The following is an 18,577-nucleotide window of genomic DNA, read 5'->3' on the forward strand; positions in this document are numbered from 1 at the left end:
AGTCATCAGATAGTCATGGCGAGGCTTAAAATGGTGTAAAATTCGAAGTGACCCCGACCGGGCGTATAGGGTATCTGTCATGAGCAACCTCCCGAAGGGGTATGTGTCAAAACCCCCGAAGGGGCATGTGCCCAATAGACGGGCGTGAAATGTGCCAGCGTTGAAGTGAATTTAGAGACGTGAGTAAGAAGAAGAAAAGGAGGCAAGCGCTGGGAGAAGGAAGAAGAGGAGAAGACCAGGCTACGCTCCTGGTGCCGACCCCAGCGTCATCGGGGCCTGACGACGCCTCAGGCCTACCGACCGGAGTTCCAGGCGACGATCCTGGAGGGGACCCCGCGGCAGCGCACCGTCGGCGGCTCCAGGCTACCAACTAAGATACAGGCGGGGACGCTCAGGCTACGCTGCGACACATCACAACTAGGGCTACGCTCCCTTGGCGGTTGGCAGCGTCGGCTGAACCCACTTCGGGCAAGCACTACGAGACATGACTGTCGGTTGTCTGGGCCCACACGCCAGATAGGAAGACATCACCCGTAACGTGAGCGACACAATACTTAGACCTTTGTGCAAACTCAAACCGTGAGAACACTTCTGTGACTGTTTACTGTTACTTTATGTGTGCTGCGAAACACCGTCCTCGTCAATTAAACGTTTTTCTGTGTATCCTGTCTACTTGGTGAATTGACGTGACAATTTTGGCGAGCCTGCCAGGATCCATCAATTTTCATTGTCACTGTCAATTCAGCCAGGTGGATCATGGACCCAGAAAAACTGGTAGCCCTTACTGAGGCGCTAGGGTTGACGAAGGAGGAGGCGTTGGCAATGTATGAAAGAGCAGCCCAGGAGGAGCAGAAGAGAGCCGAACGAGAGCAGGAAAGAGCAGAGAGGGAACAGAAAATACTGGAACTTAAACTGCAGCTCGCTGAATATGCTTCGCAGGGGGCAGTAGTGCAGACTGGAGAAGCATCAGGTTCCGCATCACCTCGAGCCCCAAAGATCTGTCCCAAAAAGTTGATGGAACCTTTCGAGGAGAAGCGAGACGACTTGGATGCCTACCTGCAGCGGTTTGAGAGAATAGCCACCGGGCAGGGCTGGGAAAAGTCTGAATGGGCTACAGCCTTGAGTTTATGCTTGGCGGGGGAAGCATTAAGCGTCTACGGTCGAATGCCAGCTTCCGACTCTCATGACTATGACAAGGTGAAGATTGCCCTACTACAGCGATTTCGCTTGACGGCTGAAGGTTTTCTAGAAAAGTTTAGACGCTCTAAGCCGGAGGATCGCGAAACTGGTCGACAGTTTGCTGCCCGACTTAGCAACTACTTCGACAGATGGATGGAGCTCTCTGGCACAGAAAGGACCTACGAGGCAATCCGAAATAGGATCATCGTGGAGCAATTTCTAGATTGCTGTAATGCCGATTTAGTGGAGTTTGTAGAAGGTAGGCGACTTCAGTCTCTCGACGACCTGGCCGAGTCGACAGACGCGTACATCGAAATGCAGGGCTTGGGAAATTTGGGTGAAATGAAAGTCAAGCCAGACAAGAAGCTGGAACTCATTGCAAACAGTCCAGAAACAAGAGATTGTCCTACAGGTTCCCACCTTCTTAGACAATGTTTCTCATTTGATGGCGTTGGGCATTTGCCAGAAGATTGTCGCACTAATAATGTAGGTGGCGAAGCAGACGTTATCTGCAGCGTTTGCTACAAGACGGGACACAGGAATGAAGACTGCAGTTTTAGCTCGAAAGACAAGGCGGGGAGTAATGTGTGTACGCAGATTCAACCAGCCGGTGAGCAGCCGAATAACGAGGGAAGCGAAGAAGATAAGGCCGAAGTAAGAGTAGTGTGTTCAACGATTGAGCAACTGGAGGAGGAAAAGTCGATGCTCCGGATTCCATCCATCCGACGATTAGCAATAACTCCTTGTGAATTGAAAGAATGGCAAAAGCAAGATCCATCTCTACGGGGCTGCCATGTGCAAGTAGGAACTCAGTGGAGACGGAATCATACACTATACGAGTTCCAAGTAGTAAATGGACTACTGTACAGAAGGTGCCAATTCAATTCTGGTAGAGAAGCCATGCAGCTGGTTGTACCGGGAGAGCTACGACATGCAATTTTCGCAACAGCACATGAAAACGTGGTGGCGGGTCATCGAAGGTTAAATCCAACTCTTAGAAGAATCACCGAAGAGTTCTTTTGGCCCAACATACAAAGTGACACAAGGCGTTATGTAAAGTCCTGCCAAGTGTGCAGGCCAGCTTTGCCTCCACTTATCGCAGCACCAAGGTTGATGCCACTCTTCAAAAAAAAGATTGCAGAAACTGTTCAACGGCAACGGGTTAACGAAGGACGAGAGGTGTTCGTCAGAAGACCATCCAACTACAGCCGGTGTTACTGTAGTGGAGGATGCACACCGCAAAGGACACTAGTATGCGAGAACAGGAACTACGACAGAAAACAGTTAAGGAGAGTGACAATGCTGCAGGAAAGATTGCCGCAGAGAACATCAAATCAAAAGTTAGTACAGGTGCAGTATTGCCCTGCTGGTAGATGTCGTAAAGTGGAGTTATGAGTGGGATGACTTGTGGTATTTGACGTGTTGTATCGGTTAATTGAGTATTGAGCTGCATTATTTTTAAGGCCTCAGAACTGTGGACACGTGCAAACTTTAGAGCGCTGCGGTGAACTGTGATGGTGAACTGTGTTTCTTAGTTTATTAGGACTTTGTGGTGCAACCATGAGTGTAGGAAGGTAGTCTGCCAGTCGAGCGCAGGGATTCGTCACGATCAACCAGGTGCACAGTCTTTGCGGAGTGACAGAGCCGTTTTTTAGGGAAAAAAAACGCTTAAAAGGGGGAGGTAGTCATGAGCAACCTCCCGAAGGGGTATGTGTCAAAACCCCCGAAGGGGCATGTGCCCAATAGACGGGCGTGAAATGTGCCAGCGTTGAAGTGAATTTAGAGACGTGAGTAAGAAGAAGAAAAGGAGGCAAGCGCTGGGAGAAGGAAGAAGAGGAGAAGACCAGGCTACGCTCCTGGTGCCGACCCCAGCGTCATCGGGGCCTGACGACGCCTCAGGCCTACCGACCGGAGTTCCAGGCGACGATCCTGGAGGGGACCCCGCGGCAGCGCACCGTCGGCGGCTCCAGGCTACCAACTAAGATACAGGCGGGGACGCTCAGGCTACGCTGCGACACATCACAACTAGGGCTACGCTCCCTTGGCGGTTGGCAGCGTCGGCTGAACCCACTTCGGGCAAGCACTACGAGACATGACTGTCGGTTGTCTGGGCCCACACGCCAGATAGGAAGACATCACCCGTAACGTGAGCGACACAATACTTAGACCTTTGTGCAAACTCAAACCGTGAGAACACTTCTGTGACTGTTTACTGTTACTTTATGTGTGCTGCGAAACACCGTCCTCGTCAACTAAACGTTTTTCTGTGTATCCTGTCTACTTGGTGAATTGACGTGACAGTATCAAATTTACGATCTTGATGAGGGGAATCACGTGGGACAAGCAAAAAAGGGTTCGTGGTTCTAATCATGAGATAGTCATGGTGAGTCATAGCTTAGGTTAAAAATTAGAGGTCAAGTCACCTTTATTTGGTATCAACAACAACAACACAGATACCAGGGGCACAGACAAAAAGCCAGAGAAAGAAGGCTTGACGGGGTCTGTGCCCCTTTCGTAGTAATGTACAAAAAAAAGCTAATCGTGCGTGTGAAACGGTAACAAACTAATACACACAGTTGAAATTTTATACAGCAAACATTCTTGATCAGCACATGCGCGAAGACACATTTCAGACACAAAAATGAGAAATACTCTATAATAACAGTTTCACACAAAGGAATATCTACGTACCCAGCGAGTTAAGTAATGACGGCAATGTAAAGGAGAGCAACTGGCGACCACAATTTGTGCGTGTAAGGGGAATCACCCATGTGTCAGCATGGCGAGTATGACAAACAGGACAGTTTCGTTTCATAGTTGATAATTGATCAATGATAATGTTGTTTCGCTTCATTCCTGCGTAGTAACGCTTGAGGAGCTAAACCACGCGGGGTATCAAATTCAAGGTTTAAATTAGGGGAATCACGTGGGGCGTATAAATAATGCGTCCTGCTTACAGTCATGAGAGTCATGGTTAGCCAGATTTGAATAAAATTCCAAATGATCCTGCTAGGGTGTGTGGGGTATCAAATGTATCTTTGAGGGAAATCACGTGGTACAAATATAAAAATTCTTTCTGGTTATAGCTATGAGATCGTCGCGGTGAGTCATAGATTGAGTGAAAATTTTAAGTGGCGCCAATAGGGCTTGTTGGGTATCCAGTTAAAGGTCTCGATGAGGGAAATCGCGTGGAATAAATAAAGAAATGCGTCCTCCTATCATCATGCTATAGTCATGGCTAGTCACAGATTGGGTTAAAATTCAGTGATGCCGATAGGGCGTGTTGGGTATCAAAATAGTGGTCGCGGTGAAAGAAGGTAAATCGGATGGAACCTTTCGAAATCATAGCACTGAATAATGACCAGTTAAGTAAAGAAGTCTTATTCAGTGCAATATAGATATAATTGTGCTTGTGAATTGTTGGCACGCCACCTTGAAAGCGTAGTTGGTTCCATACATTGCAGCACATAACATCCGTCTACAAGCCTGCGTTCCATGAAACAGCTTAGGAACTATTGGGCTGATATGCCTCTTACGTACGCGCAGAAGTAAGTGGGGTGGCGCAATCAGCGAATGCCTCCGATCGCGCTATTTGCCGCCGCATAGCACTATTTCCTGCTCGATACCGTAACTCTAAACAGCTTCGATGTAAATGAACTGAGCGGTGAGCGCAAGTCCCCTCGCCCGATGTTTGTTTCTGCCCAGGGGCCCAGCACACCACCGAGACTGGACCCCATCTGTCATAAACACGAACACAAAGCCTACATCAAGAGTTTGGTATCAAATATATACTTACAGTTGCTTGCAAGCTGCGCTAATCATCATGTCCAGCAGATATAACTGTATTAAATATGCAACGAAAATTGTTTCCGACCGCACAGGAGATACGGTATCATGTCGCACCGAATGCAAGAGTTTGAGCTCACAAATTTGCACCCGTAATATTTTTACCAGGCGTGAATTTTAAAACTCTGAATTTTAATGAAATCTGAGTCCATCTGAGCACGAGTAAATTCCTAGCACGAAAGTGTTGTGAGTTCATTTGAGTTCTGAATTCATTTTGAGTTTTCAGTCCATTTTGAGTTCTGAGTTAATTTTGAGTTTTGAGTCCATTTTGAGTTTGAGTACATTTTGAGTGGAAAGTCCATTTTGAGTTTTGAGTACATTTTGAGTTTAAGTACATTTTGAGTTCTGAGTACGTTTTGAAAATGTGAGAAACAGCGCGGAAGGACAGGACGTAAAGTAGAAGACAAACACACGGCGCTTACAAACAACCAAGTTTTATTTCTTGCAGGCGGCTTATATTGTTAGTTTCCCAGATTTTTAACCTGCACCAACCAGCCCACTTAATCCTCTCTAAAGTACAATTTGAGTTTGAGTACATTTTGAGTTTTGAGTACATTTTGAGTTTGAGTGCATTTTGAGTTCTGCGTACATTTGAGTTCTGAATACATTTTGAGTTTGAGGTATACATTTTGAGTTCTGCGTACATTTTGAGTTTTGAGTACATTTTGAGTTTAAGTACATTTTGAGTTTGAGTACATTTTTTGTTCTGAGTACATTTTGGGTTTTGAGACCGTGTGAGTTGGAGTTTTGCACTCACTGTGAGTTTGAGTGAGCGCAGGTGTGCTGCTCAGCAATGAGTCTGAGTTTGAGTGAGTGGTGATTCGATCAGATCAGATCAGATTAAACTTTATTGTTGCCATGGGTGGGAGCGTTTTCAGGCCGACTTCAGTGTCCTTTCGGCGACGGCAGGATCATGTAGATCTGCGGCGTCTTCGGCCACCTGGCCTAGTGAGACCTGGGTCATATGGTCTGTACTGAGCAGCGCGGCCTCCCACTGCTCCTCTTTCGTAATTCGTAATAAAATGGGGTGCTTTTTAAGAGTGTGGAGGGGTTTTTCTTCACAGGACCAAATGACATGTGATAGGTCTGCGTATTTGTGGCAAAGAGGGCATAGGTTAGAGTGCCACTCGGGGTAATAGAGTCAATTAGAGTGATAGGAGGGCAGGGGTGGGAAATGTGGATGTTTGAAGTTGGCGCCATACAACAGCGTGGTGGCTGGAGGGGGGGTCGGGTGGTGGGAAGCAAGCTCTGGACAGTGGGTAGTGATCGAGTACCGATCGGTAGGTCAAGAGGCGGTCCCTATAGAAGAACGGCTGAGGAGATTCTGCAGCGTCACTGGGCTCTCGGATTACCAGTTCTCGAGCAACCTTGTGTGTTAATTCCTTTCCTGGGAGTACGGAGTGGCCCGGTGCCCAAACGATATATATTTTTCGTTTCGGGAATTGGCGTGCCTGCAGGAGTAGGCGTAAAGTTCGGGGGTAAACTCGCCCATTGGAGTAATTGGTAATGGCCGATTTGGAGTCGCTTATTATAGTAGTAACTTTAGGGCTGGAAATAATGGCAAGAGCGATAGCCATTTCTTCACCTACGGTTGGAAATTGAGTAGGGAAGGAGAGGGCAGATAGTGTGAGGTGAGGTGAACTAACTGCGACCGCTGCAATGGCTTCGCGTCCTGGGTATTCCGCAGCGTCCACGCAGGCTACTTGTGGGTTGGAGGAATGTTGCTTGTGTAAAGCCTGTGCTCTGGCTCTCCGCCTTTCCTCGTTATGAATCGGGTGCATGTGTTTAAGGAGGGGTTGGATTACCAGTTGGTCTCGAATGACTGAGGGAATGCTGACATAGGTGTCAGAGATGGTGGGTTGACTGAGGCCAACACTCTGAAGAATGTGGCGTCCAGTGTCACTCCTTGTACGTCGCTCAAGTTGCGAGACCTGTTGGGCTTCGATGATTTAGTCTAGTGTATTTTGCACACCGAGCGAGAGTTGTTTGTCTGTTGAGAGTGTAACGGGGAGACCTAAAGCCTATTTGTAAGATTTACGTATAATAGCTTCAATTTTGTGTGTTTCGCTGACTTTGAGGTTTAGGAAGAGGGTGACATATGCTATACGACTGATGACGAAGGCTTCTACGAGACGTATTAGATTGTTTTCTTTCACTCCTCGATGTTTGGTAGCTATGCGAGAGATGAGTCGTGTAGCCTGGTAAACCCCTTTTTCTAGGGCACGGAGAGTATCTACATTATATCCGTTTGCCTGTATACGGAGACGTAGAATGTTGATGCAGTCAACTATTGGGATGGGTTGGCCGTTAGAGGTAGTTATTTGGATGAGAAGGAGTGGGGAAGGTGGCTGTTTTCCTGGTCTCTTAGGTCTGTATATAAGAATCTCTGATTTTGTTGGGGAGCAGGACAGACCACGAGAGGCAGCATACGCTTCGACGACATCAGTTGCCGTTTGGAGGGTATCTTGGATGTGACTATCAGATCCTCTAGTAACCCACAACGTGATGTCGTCGGTGTATATGCTGTGGTGTAGGCCGGGGATGGCATCGAGGAGCGCAGGTAGACCTCGTAGGGCAATATTAAAAAGAAAGGGGGAAAGAATCGATCCTTGGGGGGAACCTTTGCTACCGAGGGGGATCAGGGGTGTAGTCAATTGTCCAAGGGTGAGTGTTGCTGTTCGACCCGTGAGGAAATTAAAAATGTAGTTGTATGCTCGCGCACCGACTCCAGCCGCGGCTACTCCTTCCAGAATTGCCAAGTGGCTAACTGAGTCGAACGCTCGCGTTAAGTCGAGGCTCAAGATCGCCTTGTTGTTATGTGTGGAACTGAATCGAGCATCTACTATGTGGTGTTTTAGTTGTAGCATGACGTCCTGAGTAGAGAGCTGGGGTCGGAACCCCAGCATGGAGTCCTCGACAAAAAGGCGACTCAGGTTTTGAACGCTTTTAAGCGGTATGATTGTGGTCTGGGCTTTACAGTTGAGTTGCCAAAGGAACATGAATTACAGTTTTTGGGTCTAAGGCTGTATAGAGAAGAAAAACATATATGCTGGTCGTACTTCCCGCGTTCAATGAAGCCCCTAGTATACTTGAATTCCGGGCACTCAAAGATCGTAAAAATGGGGATCGGTGTTTCTTGTCTGCGAGCATCCCTCAAAAAATCGTGCACCGAAAAAATATCCAGTAGTTTCACAAGCCAGCTAGAAATACTAAACAGGGCTGGTATTTCGCAATCTGTCATTCGCAAGATAATCCTTAAGTTAATAACGCGCGAAATCCATACTTCGGCTAAGTTGGCGTGACTCACTCAAACTCATTCACAAATTTATTTTCGAATCACCACTCATTAAAACTCAGACTCATTGCTGAGCAGCACATCTGCGCTCACTCAAACTCAAACTCACAGTGAGCAAAAAACTCAGAACTCACTCGGTCTCAAAAGTCCAAATGCACTCAGCACTCAAAATGTACTCAAAACTCAAGATGTACTCACAACTCGAAATGTACTCAAACTCAAAATGTACTCAGAATTCAAAATGTACTCAAACTCAAAATGTACTCGGAACTAAAAATGTACTCAAATTCAAAATGTACTCAAAACTGAAAACCTACTCAAACTCAAAATGTACTCAGAACTCAAAATGTACTCAAACTCAAAATGAACTCAGAACTGAAAATGGACTGAACTCTCAAAATAAATTCCGAACTCAAATAGACTCACAACTCTCTCGTACTATTAATTTACTCGGGCTCAGATGGACTAAGATTTCATTAACATTCAGAGCTTTAAAATTCACGCGTGGTAAAAATAATACGGGTGCAAATTCGTGAGCTCAAACTCTTGCATTCGGTGCGACATGATACCGTATATCCTGTGAGGTCGGAAACAATTTTCGTTGCAGATTTAATACATCTATACCAGTAGTTTCACTATCCAGTAGTTTCACAAGCCAGCTAGAAAGACCACATAGGGCTGGGTTTTCGCAATCTGTCATTCGCCATATATAAAAGAAGGCCCGAAAAGTTAATAAAAGGCGCGATATCAGATTGGGGAAATGAGGAAAATAAAATAAGTGTAAAAAACCTGTCTCTCAGTCCGGATATGCACAAGTCGTCGCACGGGTTAAAAAAATGTTGCTAACCGGTATGACGTGGACGTGGTTTTCCTGGCCCCAAACAAACTGACCAAGTTATGCGGCAAAATAGACAGAATGTCATTTCCCAGTGAGAATCCGTCAAGAAGACGAGCATTCAAAGTGAAACGTACTTCCCCCTTCGTGCGGTGTGCAACGTGTGTTGTTTATCTGATACCGATAACGCGAGGCCACATCTATGCAGCACATACTGGGTGATGTTTAAGCATACGTCTGCACGAACGTAAAAAAGGTGAAAAATCAAAGAAGGGCTACAACTATGGGAATACTGCACCACGCATGGGTGTTCGCCCATCTTCTGCGATACCGCAGTTTTGTCACGGCATCCAGATAAAACCACTCGAGAGATGAAAGAAGCATTTCGCATTAAAAAGTCCGGAGATAGGTATGTTAGTGCCCCCTCAATTTTTATGACAGACAAAGAATAGTTTTACCTGAGCAACTCATTGCGATCGTAGCGGTGTCTTGATACATTATGGTTTTGCTGTTTTAATGCCCTTATACTACGATTGTCGCATGTACACCAATATTAATTCCCTGTAAAAAGTGGCTTTCACGATTTTATCTTGGGCGTGACGCACGCACCACGTGAGATGTTGAAAGTACATATTTGTGTTTCTTTTCAATAAACAAACAGTTGGGAGTTAGCGCCGTGTCGTCTGTTTTTTTCTTCTTTCGTTCCTGTTGTGTGAGCGCTTCCACCTTTAAGACCACATACAAATGCTGAAGCATTTAACGAATCATCGCTTCGTGTCCACTCTTCTTGACGAGTGACTGTACTTAACAAAAAATACAAATTATGTGCGAATGTTTCACGGTCGAAGAGGAGGAAGTGCACATGTACTTACTGCCGCTCTTGTACGAAGAACAATGTTCTGAGGAGGTTGTTCGATGAGTAGGCGGGCTGTACCTTGATGCGGCGAACGTTCGAGGCGCCTGCCTTCCGTGGCGACTGGGAGTGAGCGATTACTCCACGTTCTGCCGGCGCGCAACGTCTCTCGCCTGTCGCGGCGGCGAAGGTTATGTTATGCCAGCAGCTAAGGGGGCGACTCCAAATGACATTTCGACCTTATCAGACATTTCACCATACGTTGCCCTCTCCCGCCCTTCTCCTCTTCGTTCAGTTCTCTCTCCTAAAGCAAAACTCCGTCCCGGCATTTTCAACTCAATTTTAGCCCACTCCGGTGTTAGTTTTCGTCTTTCGATGTAGAAGACAAATCCATTTCAACATTTCAATCGTTTGGGAGGCTTTCTAAGTGTTTCCGTTTCGTCCGCTTAGTTAGGAGAGTTTGGAACACCGTTGAGAGAGGTCTGAAGAGGAGAGGAGGAGCCATGGCGGATCATTGTCTACGATGAGAGTTTGGAGAATCTTTTATCGCGCCGCGTGCCAGTATTATGCCAGACTCTTCTCGCTTAGTGAGACTCCGACCCCCACAGCGGGGAATCCCCGCGAACGACGGGGAATCCCCGCGTTCACCCGTCCCCTCCAGCTGCGCGCTGTTACTTTTTTTTAATGCGTAGCGTTCTTTGGCGAGTTCCCCCCAGCCGGGGCCTTGTAACGGACTGGATTTCCAGAAAACTGCAGATTTTGCGCATGTCATGTTGCCGTAAATGGATAGATAATTCGTCGTACAGAATTTTGAAACACTAAAAAATAAGAAAAAAAATTTGTAAAAGGTCTGGCAACATCAAACGTATGCATCCTATACATCTCCCCCAAAATCGAAGAATAAAAGCAAAAAGCCCACAGAAGAACGTTCGAAATACGAATAAAAAAATGGCGAAGACGAGCGAACCGTGAAACGCCCTGCATTTCCACAAATGCCGATTTGGCGGAAGTTATACTATATTCGTCGTTATAATAGCGCGAACGGAAATTACTGGTCTGACAAAGTTTTCGAAAACCAAAAAATAAGAAAAAAATCGAATAAATAGAAGTTTCAGTAAAATGATCTGACAAAATCAAAAATATCCATCTTATACAGTTTCAAAAAGAACACGAAGACAAAACAAAAAAAGTTTGAAAAAAAAAGGTTAGAAATACCAATAAAAAGTAGTGTAAACAGACCAACTGTACAGGTACGCCTTGCATCTCGCTCGCTATATAGTACTTGCGTAGGCTTTGGTTTGACGCACAGATTTGACAGTAGGCTATGTCAGAGTCCTTCAATGCTTTTCTGGACACGAAACTCCGGCCGAAGTTTCCATCAGGGACAAAAGCTACCGCTAGGATCGCCCCTGTTAACGTGAAGGCTTCGCCGGCGGTCGACGACGCTTGCTGGCCGGCTGTTTCTCCATCGGCAACGCGCCTACTTTCATCTGCTCTTCATTTCCACCTGTAAAAACGCGAGCGAAGTTTTTGAGTCAGTTTTTGAGTCAGTCAGTTGTTGTTTTTGAGTCACTTGCTGTCGCGTAGCTCAACTGTGAAATTGAGGCAAGACCACGGGTGTTACTGAGGCGCATATGTTGCAGTGTTTGTTCGTTGCGGCAAGCACCGCTACAATTTTGCTTTGAAAAGGCGGACATCTGGCGTTTTCAATTTTTGACTAGCCTTTGCAGCCGCCTGCATGATTTGAGTGAACTAGCGCCAGAATTAAATTTGTATTTACCCCTGGGCGCGACATGCTGCACTGAGCAAATAGCTGTGCAAACGTACAGCACGTTGGGTTAGCGCTGTGTTTGCGCCATTTTATAGCGCGCTACTTATGTAAAACTATAATCGAGATTCGGAACGTTAGCGTGGACAGCAGGGAAAAAAACGCTCACACAATGGAAGCAGAATAATGGGCGCGCGGAGGGGCCAGGGTAGGAGTAAATGCTACAGTTTTGAACTACTTTCTCGGCTGTTCTGATAGGCATAGGGTGTCAACAGATAAAAAGCCCGCTCAGTGCCTGTCACACCCCTCCCACTCAAACGGCAAGTTAAAAAACATTGATTGATTGATTATGATGTTTAACGTGCCGACGCTCCACCGGCAACGGGACACGCGCCATAGTGTAGCGCTCCGGATTAATTTTAACAACTCAGGTATCTTAAACTTGCGCCGAAATTTCGAACACACAAGCGCGTTTTCTCTTTTCGCCTCTATCAGAAAAGCGGCTGGGAACCCGCGTCCTTGGGCTTAAGCACAACGCCTTAGCCCCTGGGCAAGCGCGGCGGGCAAGGGAAAAAAATATATGCAGGCAAAATTAGCCATGCTCCGCTATCCAAATTCAAAATATCTGGTTTGATAACCAAAATCACAGTAGCTGCAGTCCGATCTTTGTGCGGCGACGAAACACGACGACGTTTAGCCGACGGATTTTCTCGTTGTGAGCGCGATCGTGGGTAATGACACTCATTGCCTCGCCTTCACCGCTAGTCTGGCAACCATTCAGCCAAGCTGTTACCGAATGGGGGCCTTTTGTTTTTGGTAACTGATGTGTCAATATGCTCCTGTCCGTGCTCGTTGACGAAAAAGGGGGCAGTTTACTATCATCGCTGACCTCTTTTACCCCTGGGCGTAAGTATAAAACGTCTACAAATGCAGTGGTGACATTCAACAGGCCACAGGCGAGTCGCACACAGCAAGCATGCAGCGGTTCCCACAGAATGTGCTTCAAACGCACGGGTCGCGAGCCGTGCGGTAGCGTGGCGAGCACATAGTAATAATATTAAAAAAAGACGCCGAGAAAACACGCAAGCAGCACACCGCAGGGGCGGTGTTGCTCGTAGTCGTCGTATGCGCCCGTCGGCGAAAGCCACGGTGCAACGATGAACGGTTTCGTTTTCGGCGTCGGCGCTGACAGAAGATTGCAGACGACAGGGGAGAATATTTCCTCCCCCGTTTCGGTGTTTCGTAGAGGCCGTACAGAGGGCGCTACGTGTAACGAGCTAAAGGGAGAATCTCGCTGGTCCGGGGGAGAAAACCCTCGATTTCCTCCTTTTTTCTACCCTTTTTTTTAGAGTGAAGGGCAAGTAGGCAGAACGGGGGAATGGTCCAGTGATGATGCGGTCCCTCGAGATGGAGGATGAAAGCGAAGAATGCCTACACCGTCTTCTCCGCCTCACGTCAGGTGCGACTCACGAACTAAGAGTTCGCAGCACGGTCCGGCCTGAGCTATTTCATACAGTCTTACATAAACTCTTGGCTCCAGTCGTGTAAGCTCTGGTGGCAGTCATTCGCCTGCTTGTTACTGGCGCCGCTAGCCTCCTTCAACCACAGAACAAAGCGCGTCCTGCCTTTTTCTAAGCTCAAGTACATTCCAAGCACCTTGGAGGCCTGAAAAAAGTGACACGAATTAATGCAACGCTTTGCTCAGCATTGGGTGGCCGCCGAGGGTTGGCAGATGCCGAAGCGAAACGACGTGACAGCCATACTAGTTATATAATACGAAGCAATGCACGAAGTGGCCGCTTTCTAACTGCTACCGCGCATAACGCTGACGAAATTTATTTATTTATTTATTTATTTATTTATTTATTTATTTATTTATTTTAGTACCATCAGTTTCTTAGGGCCTTACAGAAGGGAGTGGTTTAGTTGCAATGACAAAAGAAGAGTATTGCTCATAGGCAGAATACTTACGTGATACAAAAATGCGGGTTACACAAGCTAAAAATGAGTTCCCAGAATTTAAACAGAGCACGGAAATATACATCGGCAAAGAAAGCCGAACGAAATGCAAGACGAACAAACCAATATCAGTAACGAAAATAAAGGTACCCCCCCCCCGGAAAAAAAAAGACAAGCTTAGAAGACCAAAAGACCAAAATGAGCATGCCAAAACTTTCGAATGCCCGCAGTCTAAATACGATAGCGGTTGAAACACGGAGATTTCTGAAATCAAATGGCGATGGGCCAGAGTCCAATCCGTTGCAACCAAAGTCCAAGAATCAATGATCATATGTGCAAACTGCCTGCGAGTCAAAATCCAAGCTCAGAGAACAACTCACGAATCCCTCACGACAAACCTTAGCAACCCCCTTCCCCCAATCGTTGTCCTTAGACTATCACTGTCTACAACCCCTTTTCCACTTCGACTCACCCAAAGCCCAAATCCAACGTCCGCTCAACGAAGCCAAATGGCTCAGCCACCTGAATACGATGATGGCGCAATCCGTAAAAAAAAAGACGATGATGGCGCAATCGGATAGACGTCGTAACCCAGGTTCGATTCCTGGAACGGGAAACTTCTTTTTTCGTATTTTATCATCTTGTTCTTCCCACAATAAACAGGATGGAGGTTTGCTCAAGCCAATTCAATTGCCCCGCGTACCACTGCTCGTGCCATCTATCGATACCTTTTGTTATTCTTGGACTTTGTGGAATACGCCGGAGGGCGATTTCTGCATATTTGTGGCGAAACATTGTTTTCAATTCGTGTGTTTGTTTACAGCAAAGCTGTCTATGGCCGGGATCCAGCATAACATCTCCGGTAACAGAGCGATGTAGGCAAGAATCGCTAGCGACCGTAGCGCCACGTTGCGGAACCCACTCAAATCCCGGAATTGTACTAACTGCGCGCCACATCAGGCGGCACAGAAAGTGTGTCCCAAGAACCGCCGCGGTGGCTCAGTGGCTAAGGCGTTGCGCTGCTGAGCACGAGGTCGCGGGTTCGATTCCCAGCCGCGGCGGTCGCTTTTCTGATGGAGGCGAAAAGCAAAAACGCCCGTGTGTACGAGATTTCGGCGCACGATAAAGATCCCCAGGTGGTCAAAATTAATCCGGAGCCCTCCACTATGGCGCGCCTCATCGCCTGCGTTGCGTCGGCGCGTTAAACCCCACAATCAAATCAAAATCAAGTGTGTCGCAAGACCGGCCCGTCTATGGCCGCTTTCTGGCATGTCCGGCCAGCGTCCAGGTTCTGGCAGCCACTGATCATACGATGAACAGCCAACATTCGGCAACCAGCGCTTCGGTATTTCTCCGCCCGCCCGTGTTCAGACGCACAACGGCAGCTGCCCGGCTGCCAGATATTCAGTTGCCTTTCGGCTGTCGATGTTGAGAAAGAAATCGGCCGGAGTACGGCTTTAGGGGATCCGTTTTTCCTTCGGGAAGCGGTGTTCAGCCGAAGCACGGCAAGCGACCGGCCACAAGATATCCGTATTCTTGTGACAGTTGGTGTTCGAAAGGAGACCGGCCGTAGCGCGGCTGCCGCACATCCGCTCTTTCAACGGTGAACCACCCATCCGGCGGCAGAATATTCGTTTTCTTCGGGCAGCCGGTGTTATGAAAGAGACCGGCCGACTTACGGCCTCAGCATGTACATTTTTCATTTGGTTAGCGGTCCTGGGCCGAATTACGGCGAGCGAACGGCCGAAGAATTTTCGGCAACCGATGTTCAAGAGGAGACCGGCCTTCATAAGGTATCAGGTTATGCGTCTTTATGTGAACAACGGCGCGCGTCTGGGTGCCGAGAACACCCGCCGATGTAGGACCGGTTTTTCCCTGGGTGAAGAAAGAGCCGTTAGGGATCGAATGGCGCAGACACGTTTTTGCATCCGCCAGGTGTTTCTGTGTTTTAAATGAACAAACTAGGTTTGCCAAACAGTAATGAGTGTTCTAGGTGAACGGGCAAGGTGCAAGGACTCACTGGACATTACCAGGGAAACGTTTAGGCCATCGCAATGCCATTTATTGCCACAAGAAGACTGTGCCACACAGGCGGGTGAGCTAAGCCTCGCCAGTCATAGCTGCTACAACGCCTCGCCCGTCGGCTTTGTCGACGCATCAGCTCGAGGCTATTCACCCGTTCAAGAAATAGAGACCATTGGAGACATCGACCCGGCAGCGATGTCCGACCCGATATGGCGGTGGTTCACCAAAAAAAGTGGCCTTAAAGGGTGTCGAGCAAGCGGCCACCACGCAGGAGCTCAACCGGTGCACAGTCAAGGACTCCCCACCAAAGAAAGGCAAAGGCGCGCAAAAGCGCAAGTTTCCGGCTATTCTTCTCACAATAATACCGCGAAAAACCATGTGCACGATATTGTTTGTGATAAACGTAGAAGAGGCGAAGCTCGTACATTGGTAGGCTCAACTTCATCCCCTGTATGTTACTTCGTGGGATATTATGACTGCCTATTTAGAAACAAGTGTGATTTTGAATTTGCCATAACAACAGCGCCTTGTGAATGACGAAGCCTGGATGTAATTTAGTTGCGGTGCTTGAAATTGAGATTAGCTACACTTGGGATATGACTCATTTGGGTAAACATAATCGCCAGCATCCTAGCAAACACGGATTTCGTCGGGTTTTTCTTGCTCAGCGCAGTTTGTTGTGTTCACGCACGATTTGGCTCTAGCAATAGATAAGCATAAAGTAGCTGACTATTTTCTTGTGCGGCAAAAAAAAGCATTTGACGGTTTTTCATATCACCTTCTTCTTAGTACATTGCGGGCAATAAACTGAATAAATCGGTTATTGCAGGGATAGCCGAGTATATCTTTCTAAGACAGCAGCTGGTCACTCTCGATGGTTGTTCGTCCGGATATGTTCCCGCGACCTCAGCAATTCCCCAAGGCTCAGTCGCGAGCCCGCTTTTGTTTGTGTGGCCTCAAATCTTTGTTAAAAATGTTCGCGAATGGCTGTAATATACAGGACTATAGCGAATGAACGTGATTCCGAATACATGCAGCATGATTCACATTAATAACGTCCTGGTGTGCTGATTCACAAAAGTCGTTGAATCTTAAAAATTGTGTAACGTCAACTTTACAAGAAAACCTTCAGTTTAATTGAATGCGTATGCAGTAAATTACACTGCTTTAAGAACGGCTGGGGAATATAAATAACGAGGAGTTTATTTAAAGAGTTGTTGCAGAAATAGGCACGTTCACAACATAAAAGTTACGGCTGCATGTGTTTTTGGCTTTCCGAGATAAAATTTCAGCGAACCTCCACCTAACTTAAAAGAACAACCGTATTTCACTCATGTGCGCTCAATGTAGGAGTACGCATGTGTTTTCTGGGATCCCTACAGCAAAGAGCTGGTTGATACGCTCGAAAACATACAGAATAGGTCAGTATGATTCATATTAGGTACTGGCACTGTCAACTTAGGATTAGGGAAAGTAAAAGTAAACTTACATGGTAAGACGGGATGGATCATAGACGAAACCTGAGGTTGAAATGTTTTCGTAATATCTATCATTCGAAAACTCGAATAGAAGGCGAGAAGTATATCCAAGCGCCATTCTACATATCCCAAAGTGGGATCGCTAGCTTGAAGCAAATTATTAACTTTCATTTAAGGTGACGCCTTGCGCGATTCATTTTATTTTACATCAAGATGGGAGTGTAATTATCTTCCACGTATGGTTTTATCCACTGTTTATACTGACGATTTTCACCGCGCTTTGTAGAATTATTTTGTTATTCGGTCTCATATTTGATGCTTAGTGTTATGTATCTCCCTGCTGTAATGCATGCAAGGGCAAGCAGGTATCAAATAAATAAATAAATAACTGAACAAATCAATAAACAAACAAACAAACAAACAAACAAATAAATAAATACGCATATAAATAAAAATAAATAAATAAAGAATTAAATAAATAAACTTGCTGAGCCGCAAGTTCGCCTCCGACGGGTTGAGAACCCTACGCATTCAAACTTGACCAATGAAACATTTATTGCTTTATTCATTGCAGTATGCAAGGTTTGCTGTATGAATACTACAATTGCTAAGTTATTTGTTTGAAAGAAAATATGAAACTCTTGTCTTACGCCTTTCCTTGCGTGAACACAGACGGATACAACTGCAGCCATCTGAAGAAGGGCGTCATTCGCAACACGTCTAGAATTTTCTTAACGTAGTAACACTTTAGAGGAAAATTAAGTTCTTTTGGACTATTAAGAAGTGTGCACGTAACTCATGAAAACAACATACGAAATATATTGAAACTGAAAGTACTTCTTTGATCTCTTCTAGGATCAGCCCTGTGAAAGATCATCAGATAAGCTGAACCAGTAGAAAATTTCTTTGCAAGAAAAATGGGCAAATACTGGACATACATTTTGTGTGAAGTAAATCATATTGAATGCTGCTGAGTGTTTTGTGGAGTACCGAACCGCTTCGTAAAGGCATTCACACCGGTTTTATATACAAAAAAACTGGTCAAGCAGCTGTTGGAAAAATCGTTGATTTAGTCAGAGCATGAAAGTATTGTCTTAACAGAAATTGCCTAAAAGCGGCACTTTCATCTTTGTGAAATTCAACCCACTAAAGTATGCGCCTTCCGCCCCCCCACCCCCCCATCCGTCCTTGTTTATTACAGGTAAGCCGCCCCACAGAAGATAACGGGACCTGGACAATAAATCTATTCCAGCTCTGCAAAGAAATGAATACTTGCTGTATTCGACAGTAAAAGAGGCACAACAATGAAAAGAACGACCATTTCAGAGCACTGTTGAAT

General features: G+C 46.4%; 1 protein-coding gene across 5 annotated transcripts in view; it reads right to left on the minus strand.

The window, feature by feature from the left end:
• Positions 1 to 18,577, minus strand: part of LOC144148170 (barrier-to-autointegration factor-like) — a 164,240-nt gene that overhangs the window by 68,017 nt on the left and 77,646 nt on the right. The window contains exon 1 of one of the 5 annotated variants that reach the window (XR_013317989.1): positions 10,028 to 10,522. The exons of 1 other annotated variant lie outside the window; for it this stretch is intronic. The gene's annotated coding sequence lies outside the window, so the exon portion shown is untranslated. Of the gene's footprint in view, positions 1 to 10,027; positions 10,650 to 18,577 lie in introns of those variants that run through there. 3 more of the 5 variants (XR_013317991.1, XR_013317988.1, XR_013317990.1) reach the window with 3 other exon arrangements.

The sequence above is a fragment of the Haemaphysalis longicornis genome, unplaced genomic scaffold, assembly GCF_048455015.1.
Source record: "Haemaphysalis longicornis isolate Haplotype H1 unplaced genomic scaffold, Haemaphysalis longicornis Haplotype H1 scaffold_8, whole genome shotgun sequence".
In the NCBI taxonomy this organism is placed as follows: domain Eukaryota; kingdom Metazoa; phylum Arthropoda; class Arachnida; order Ixodida; family Ixodidae; genus Haemaphysalis; species Haemaphysalis longicornis.